The sequence below is a fragment of the Polyodon spathula genome, unplaced genomic scaffold, assembly GCF_017654505.1.
Source record: "Polyodon spathula isolate WHYD16114869_AA unplaced genomic scaffold, ASM1765450v1 scaffolds_3416, whole genome shotgun sequence".
NCBI lineage: Eukaryota > Metazoa > Chordata > Actinopteri > Acipenseriformes > Polyodontidae > Polyodon > Polyodon spathula.
The window spans coordinates 332-8,099 of NW_024474878.1; the positions used below are offsets into that span (position 1 = coordinate 332).

Consider the following 7,768-nt stretch of genomic DNA (forward strand, 5'->3'; position numbering starts at 1 on the left):
ATTAGCTAGAGGAAGACAGGTCCATTCCCACCTCACACAACATACACTGTATATATAACAGCCATTATTAGCTAGAGGAAGACAGGTCCATTCCCACCTCACACAACATACACTGTATATATAACAGTCAGATCTCAAAAGTTTACAAATAATGTGACATTAAACTGTCAAGATCACCGTTCACTAGGACACTTAACATAGTCGGTTAATATTGTGAGAATGGAACCCATGTACTGTAGAACAATTGTAAGTAGAAACAAACTTACTCTTGGGTGATAGGATTTCATAGCTTTTCCTTCTCCTGACAGGCAGCTTGGATTCCTCTGCCTCTTTCTCCAGCTCCTCTTCCTTCATTTGCTTCCTCAACTTCTCCATCAGCTCCTCTTCTCTCCTCCTCTGTTCCTCCTCATATTTCTGTTTCATCTCCTCTTCTCTCCTCCTCTGTTCCTCCTCATATTTCTGTTTCATCTCCTCTTCTCTCCTCCTCTGTTCCTCCTCATATTTCTGTTTCATCTCCTCTCTCCTCCTCTGTTCCTCCTCATATTTCTGTTTCATCTCCTCTTCTCTCCTCCTCTGTTCCTCCTCATATTTCTGTTTCATCTCCTCTTCTCTCCTCCTCTGTTCCTCCTCATATTTCTGTTTCATCTCCTCTTCTCTCTTCCTCTGTTCCTCCTCATATTTCTGTTTCATCTCCTCTTCTCTCCTCCTCTGTTCCTCCTCATATTTCTGTTTCATCTCCTCTTCTCTCCTCCTCTGTTCCTCCTCATATTTCTGTTTCATCTCCTCTTCTCTCCTCCTCTGTTCCTCCTCATATTTCTGTTTCATCTCCTCTTCTCTCCTCCTCTGTTCCTCCTCATATTTCTGTTTCATCTCCTCTTCTCTCCTCCTCTGTTCCTCCTCATATTTCTGTTTCATCTCCTCTTCTCTCCTCCTCTGTTCCTCCTCATATTTCTGTTTCATCTCCTCTTCTCTCCTCCTCTGTTCCTCCTCATATTTCTGTTTCATCTCCTCTTCTCTCCTCCTCTGTTCCTCCTCATATTTCTGTTTCATCTCCTCTTCTCTCCTCCTCTGTTCCTCCTCATATTTCTGTTTCATCTCCTCTTCTCTCCTCCTCTGTTCCTCTTTGTGTTTCTTATTCAGTTCCTGTTCCTTTAGTCTCATCCTTTCTTCTACCTCCTGGTAAATCTCAGATGATATTGGGAGGTAGCAGCCTCCACTTCCCTTCACCATGTTGTCTATCTTGTCCAGGAGCTGTGTGACCTGAGTGCGATCGCTCCTGTCCTGATTGTTGAGAACATGATACCTGTTCCCACATTTCTCAACAAGCTGCTGGAGCTTCTCACCAGCTTCCTCAATGTACTGCTCAATCGTCCTGCCTCCCAGATAATCCCCGCGGGTGAAAAGGATCATCGTGTTCCTCACAGCTCTCTCACCAAACAGCTCCTGCACTTTATCAAAGGGTTTGGTTCCTAGGACAAAATGAGATTGAGGCTTCACGTTAAGTCACAGAACTAATAATACTCTTCTACTATAGACTCACGGACAGAGTCAGTTTCTTTTATATACACGGGTATCACCAGGAGGAAAGCGTGGGGTCCCGGGGCAGACAGAGAAACACATCTCTCAATCTCAACCCGGTCTGTGTCTAACAAGTCTGGAGTGTTGACCACAGTGACCCGTCTCCCAGACACTTCTCCTGTTCTCTTCTCACACTCCTCTGTTACAGCAGAGAAGATGAATCCCGATCTTCCCTCCTCTCTGCCCAGGATGGTGTTTCCTGATGAACTCTTCCCAGCCCTTCCTCCCCCAAGCAGCACGATCCTCAGCTCAGAGGCGCTGCGCAGCTCTTGAGAAACAGTTTCTTCAGCCATGATCCCCCGCCCTGTTAGAGAAAGAACAGTTTGCTCCTCTTAGAAATGAAAGGTTTCCATGTGAAGCCCTGGACTTCGGGACCTAACACCACAAGACTTTCTTGTGTTGGACAGTATAGGGAATATGTTGAAATGCTACCATAAAACATGTATTAAATAGAATTTACCCCTGGTGGTACCATAATTTATCTTAAATGCTTTACCATACATACTGAAATTTATATACGCTTTGCCATGAGTTCACTAAAAATATAACGAAACGGTACTCTTTGATACGAAGTAATGCTTAAACGATACGAGAATGATACCATTTGATAATATTCCTTACACACAGCACTGGCATGTTCCTGTATGACTGGAGCTACTGTACCAGCAAGCTCTTCAAACACACAGTGCTCATTAATCAGAGCACCAGTGAAGTGTCTGGATTGTTTGTCAGCAGGTTTGCAGCATTAGCAGTTTGATTTCTTGTTTGTTCGGTCATGTGCAGGTGTAACAGTGTCTTAATAATGTGTCCAGAGAAGCTCAGAACACTCTTTTACACTCCTCTCCCTTGCTTCACACTAAATATTTAATCAGTTTTAGACCCACAAGAAATCTGAGGTTTCACAACTATTACCAGGACTTTCCAAATATTCTGAAAAAAATATCAAAGTGTTTAAGGACACTCAATAATAGGCACAAATAGCCGTCTTAGCTTATCTCTTTAATAAATGAAAGAAAATGTAAAATGAAATGACAAATGTAGTTAGTAATTTTCACAAAGTTTCCAAAAAGGTGTGTTGAAACAATGTTTTTACATCGTAATACAAAAATATGTTTTGATAAGTAAAACAATCCTAAATTTTTGTTCAAGGATTTCACTAAATGACTAAGTAATCTCAGGACGATTAACTAATTATAACTTATAATAAGGAAGGTTAATTTGAAACAGCGATATTACCACCCTTGTGGCTCACAAACTGGTGCGCTCTCGTGGGGGGTTGGGAGGGGCACGAAACACGGGAGGTGTGTTTGACACCCCAACCCCGCCCCCCGACATTTGACCGTTCCACAAACAAACGCTCCTGTCGCTCTCGGGGGGACACCGAGTGGCACGACCACGCGAAGGACACACAAACAGCCATCCCGCCCCCCGACATTTGACCGTTCTGGTGCAAACTTGTGTGCTGTGGGGGGGAGGGCGAGGGGGCACGAAACGGGAGGACACTTGAAACAGCCCCATCCCGCCCCCGACATTGCTGGTGCGCTTCCTGTGTGAACTTTGGTGCTCTCGCGGGGGACAACTGGGAGGTTTGCACGACCCACGCGAGGAGCGCACACTGTGGCACACCGCCCTCGTACATGCTGACCCTTCCAAACGAACTTTGTCGCTCTCGCGGGGGACACCGAGTGGCACGACCACGCGAGGACACACACACCCCCAAACCCGCGCCCCTGACATTTGACCCTTCCAAACGAACCTTTGTCGCTGGGGGTCGGGCGGGGGACAAAACTGAGTGTGTTTGAAACAAGTGGACGGACCACCTGCGAGGACACACACACCCCCACCCCGGGTGGGACATTTGACCCTTCAAACAAACTTTGCTCGCTCTCGCGGGGGACACCGAGTGGCACGACCACGCGAGGACTCACACACCCCCACCCCGGGGGCCCTGACATTTGACCCTTCCAACGAACTTTGTCGCCTCGCAGAGGGACACCGAGTGGCACGACCACGCGAGGACACACACACACCCACCCCGCCCTCCGGGCATTTGACTGTTCCAAAACTGGAAGGTTGTCGCTTTGGGGGACACCGAGTGGCACGACCACCTGAGGACACACACGTGCCCACCCCGCTCCTGACATTTGACCCTTCCACACAAACTTTGTCGCTCTCGCAGGGGACACCGAGTGGCACGAAACACGCGAGGACACACACCCCCCCACCCCGCCCCCCGACATGCTGGTGCGCTCCACACAAACTTTGTCGCTGGGGCGGGGGACACCGAACTGGGAAGACCACGCGAGGACACACACACCCCCCCCCGCCCCCCGTGCATTTGACGCTCCTGTGTGTTTGGGGCTCTCGCGGGGGACACCGAGTGGCACGACCACGCGAGGACACACACGTCCCCCCCCGCCCACCGACATTTGACCCTTCCTGTGTGTTGTCGGGGGTCGCAGGGGACACCGAGTGGCACGACCACGCGAGGACACACACACCCCCACCCCGCCCCCCGACATTTGACCCTGCCACACGCTCCTTGTCGCTCTCGCGGGGGACACCGAGTGGCACGACCCACTGAGGAAGGTGTGTTTTGAAACACCCCGCCCCCCGACATGTGACCCCGTGCTGGTAAAACTTTTGTCGCTCTCGCGGGGGACACGGAGTGGCACGACCACTGCGAGGACACTTGAAACAACCCACCCCGTCCCCTGACATTTGACCCTTCTGGTGCGAACTTTGTGTCTCGCAGGGGACACCGGTGGGCACGACCACGGGAAGGTGTGTTTGAAACAGCCACCCCGCGCCCCCGACATTTCACCGTGCTGGTGCGCTCCTGTTGTGCTCTCGCGGGGGACACGGAGTGGCACGACCACGCGAGGACACACACAAACCCCCACCCTGAGAGCGACCCCTTGGCTCACCGTGCTGGTGCGCTGTCGCGGGGGGGGGCGAGTGGCAACAATAACACGTAAGAACATCCTCCCAATTATGAACGTTTTACCTTCAAATCATTATTCTAGTTAAGACTTGTAAAACTCAGTCAGGATGTATTTGTTTCGCGTCAGTGAATGAGTGAATGAAACAAACAAAGCTTTTGAAGGGATTCACTACTACTGAGCTGTATCACAACGAAATTAAGTAATAGTATCGACTTAGTCAAACTGCACAGGCATATTGTATCTATACAGATTTTGATCGTAACATAGATATTACTAAAGCTAACATTTAACATTTGATTTAAATGAAAATAAAACTTAAAAAATGATGCATTTTTTAAAAATTGTAAAAACAATTTAATCATTTTTGTTAAAAACAAAAAAACAAAAAAAAAACAAACAAAAACAACAGCACTCAAAAAGGAAAGGGATATTTTACATTTTTCCAGTAATAAAATAAAAAGAAAGAAATGTTTGTTTTAAAACAGTCATGAGTCTAGGACATCCTGTTTACAAAACACCTCCGTGTCTTCCCTCACAGAAGGGAGAGGTTTAGGGTCATGGTGACTTTGAGAAAGCAGAGCAGGGTTCTGAGAATCCCAGAGGTTTAGGGTCATGGTGACTTTGAGAAAGCAAACTCAGGGTTTGAGAAGGGAGAGGTTTAGGGTCATGATGGCTTTGAGAAAGCTGAGCAGGGTTTGAGAAGGGAGAGGTTTAGGGTAATGATGGCTTTGAGAGAAAGCAGAGCAGGGTTTGAGAAGGGAGAGGTTTAGGGTAATGATGGCTCTGAGAAAGCTGAGCAGGGTTCTCCAGAAGGGAGAGGTTTAGGGTCATGATGACGTTTCTACTGAAAATTGAAAAGCAAAATTAACAATCATCAGCTTTTAATTGTTAGTATTTCGGGACATATTGTACCGCCCTTATTTTATTAAAAACAATCAAAATACACAACTCACCGGTGTCCGGGTCTAAGTGTATAGTAGCGTCTCTTCACACAGGAAGGTCTGTGTCCTTCTCCAGTTAAGATGGTGCGACAGGGTTTTCAGGAAGACTGTAACAAGCACTCAGTGACAGGATGTTTGTGGCTTTCAATACGCACGTCAGACCACCTTCTGAAAAAAAAAACAGTTGAACACGAACGAGGCTCGTATCGTTTCAAATTAAAAATTAGACCAAACTGTCTAAGCATTCTATAACTTAGAAATCAATAAGCACACAGACTGTTCTTGTGTTCTCAAGAATAATAAAGAAATGTCTACCATGGTAATAAAGATATGATTATAAAGATTAATATTAATAATATTATTAATTATTATCGTGTGAGTTTTATATGCACACCTCAAAATATACTGTTACCCTTGAGCCTTCATTTCTGGAAAACTGTGCTTTTGACACGATCCAACCCATATATAGATATCACAGATAAGTGAATTCCTTTATATATATTATGTAATATACATGTATATTATACAATGATAACAATCTGAATCCGGGAGACGACGCGCTGCCGTTGAATCTCCCGGCTCGTGCTCCTCCTCAGCATTCCAATAACCGTTATGTTTATTTTTTGTTGACCCCTGCGATAGGAGAACCTCGGCAGAGCCGCAGTGTGCTCAAGTTGTTAGGGACAGATACCTGGCACCCTGGATTGTGGTCGATGTAGGGACAGCTGTCAGCAAAGTCAAGTTGCCAGGTCAGTTGTAGTTCCAATGGTAGAACAGTTTAGAACAGCACATCAGATCCTATTGCAGTGACTTTGAGAGAGGGCTGACAGTAGGAAGTGCTTGCTTCATTGCCGTATCCAAGACTGCACACAATCCTGGTGCTTCATTCACAAGGAACAACAGTCTCCACAGTGATAGCACTCTCTCTATGTGTGGCTCATTCTGGACAACAGACTTCTACCCCAATGCAATAACATATTCCTGAAGACCACCCTTAGAGGCTGGTGGGAATCACTGAGGACTGATGATGTATCCTTTGTGAAAACTCCGAGAAACACTTGGCAGGCTCTCAACCTGCCAGTGAGACCACTCACTGTCACTCGGCTGGCCTGGGGGGACCTGCACCCTACTGACAGTTAGGTAGTGGCAGGTGATGACTGTCCCAGTCAGGTCCTACACCTACTGACAGTGGTATGGCAGGTATATCGTCCCAGGGGGTTGTACACCCTACTGACAGGTATGGCAGGTTTATTGTCCCGGGGGTCCTACACCCTACTGACAGTGGTATTGCAGGTGATTCAGTCCCAGGGAGGTCCTACACCCTACTGACAGTGGTATGGCAGGTATATCGTCCAGGGGGTTGTACACCCTACTGACAGGTTATGGCAGGTTTATTGTCCCGGGGGTCCTACACCCTACTGACAGTGGTATTGCAGGTGATTCAGTCCCAGGGAGGGTCCTACACCCTACTGACAGTGGTATGGCAGGTTTATCAGTCCAGTCAGGTCCTACACCCTACTGACAGTGGTATTGGCAGGTTTATCCAGTCCCAGGGAGGTCCTACACCCTACTGACATGTGGGAACTGTCAGCGCTACCCTCCTGGGTGCCCAAATGGGCCCCAGTTAATTTTGTCCATGGGTTCCATGAGGCCCCACCCGGGGCTGAAGGGTGTGTCCTGCAGGGGCCCCATGCGGGCTGTATGTGGGGGTCCTCACTAAAACCCAGGGTTCAACGGGGCTACATATGTGTGCTTTGAGCTTGCTTAACTGACACACTGAAATACCAAATTTATAACGCTGTGTAAACACAATTTTTTTCCTGGGTAGTAAGGGTTATTTCCTAATTGCTTATGCCTCAAAAGTATAGAAAATGGCTATTATTCCCCACAAACTTTGCTTTTGTGACCAGGACAGTGATATTTCAAAATATCACTATTTCCAATGAGAAAACGGGCAAATGTGTGTCTTTTCGTTCACATAAAGTCAGAAAAAAACAACATATGAATCCAAATTAACATGTATTTATACTAAAGTAATACAAAGATGACTAAAAAAGATTTAGAAGTGAGTAGTTTTTCGAGATTTACAATTATACTGTAAATACAGTATAATTGTAAATCTCGAAAAACTACTCACTTCTAACGAAAAGACACACATTTGCCCGTTTTCCCATTGGAAATAGTGATATTTTGAAATATCACTGTCCTGGTCACAAAAGCAAAGTTTGTGGGGAATAATAGCCATTTTCTATACTTTTGAGGCATAAGCAATTAGGAAATAACACTTACTACCAGGAACCAAAA

The 7,768-nt window shown here is 46.5% G+C and overlaps 1 pseudogene; it reads right to left on the bottom strand.

Moving 5' to 3' along the window:
- Positions 1 to 266: 266 nt before the first annotated feature.
- On the bottom strand, positions 267 to 1,910 carry LOC121311946 (annotated as a pseudogene).
- Positions 1,911 to 7,768: the final 5,858 nt, after the last annotated feature.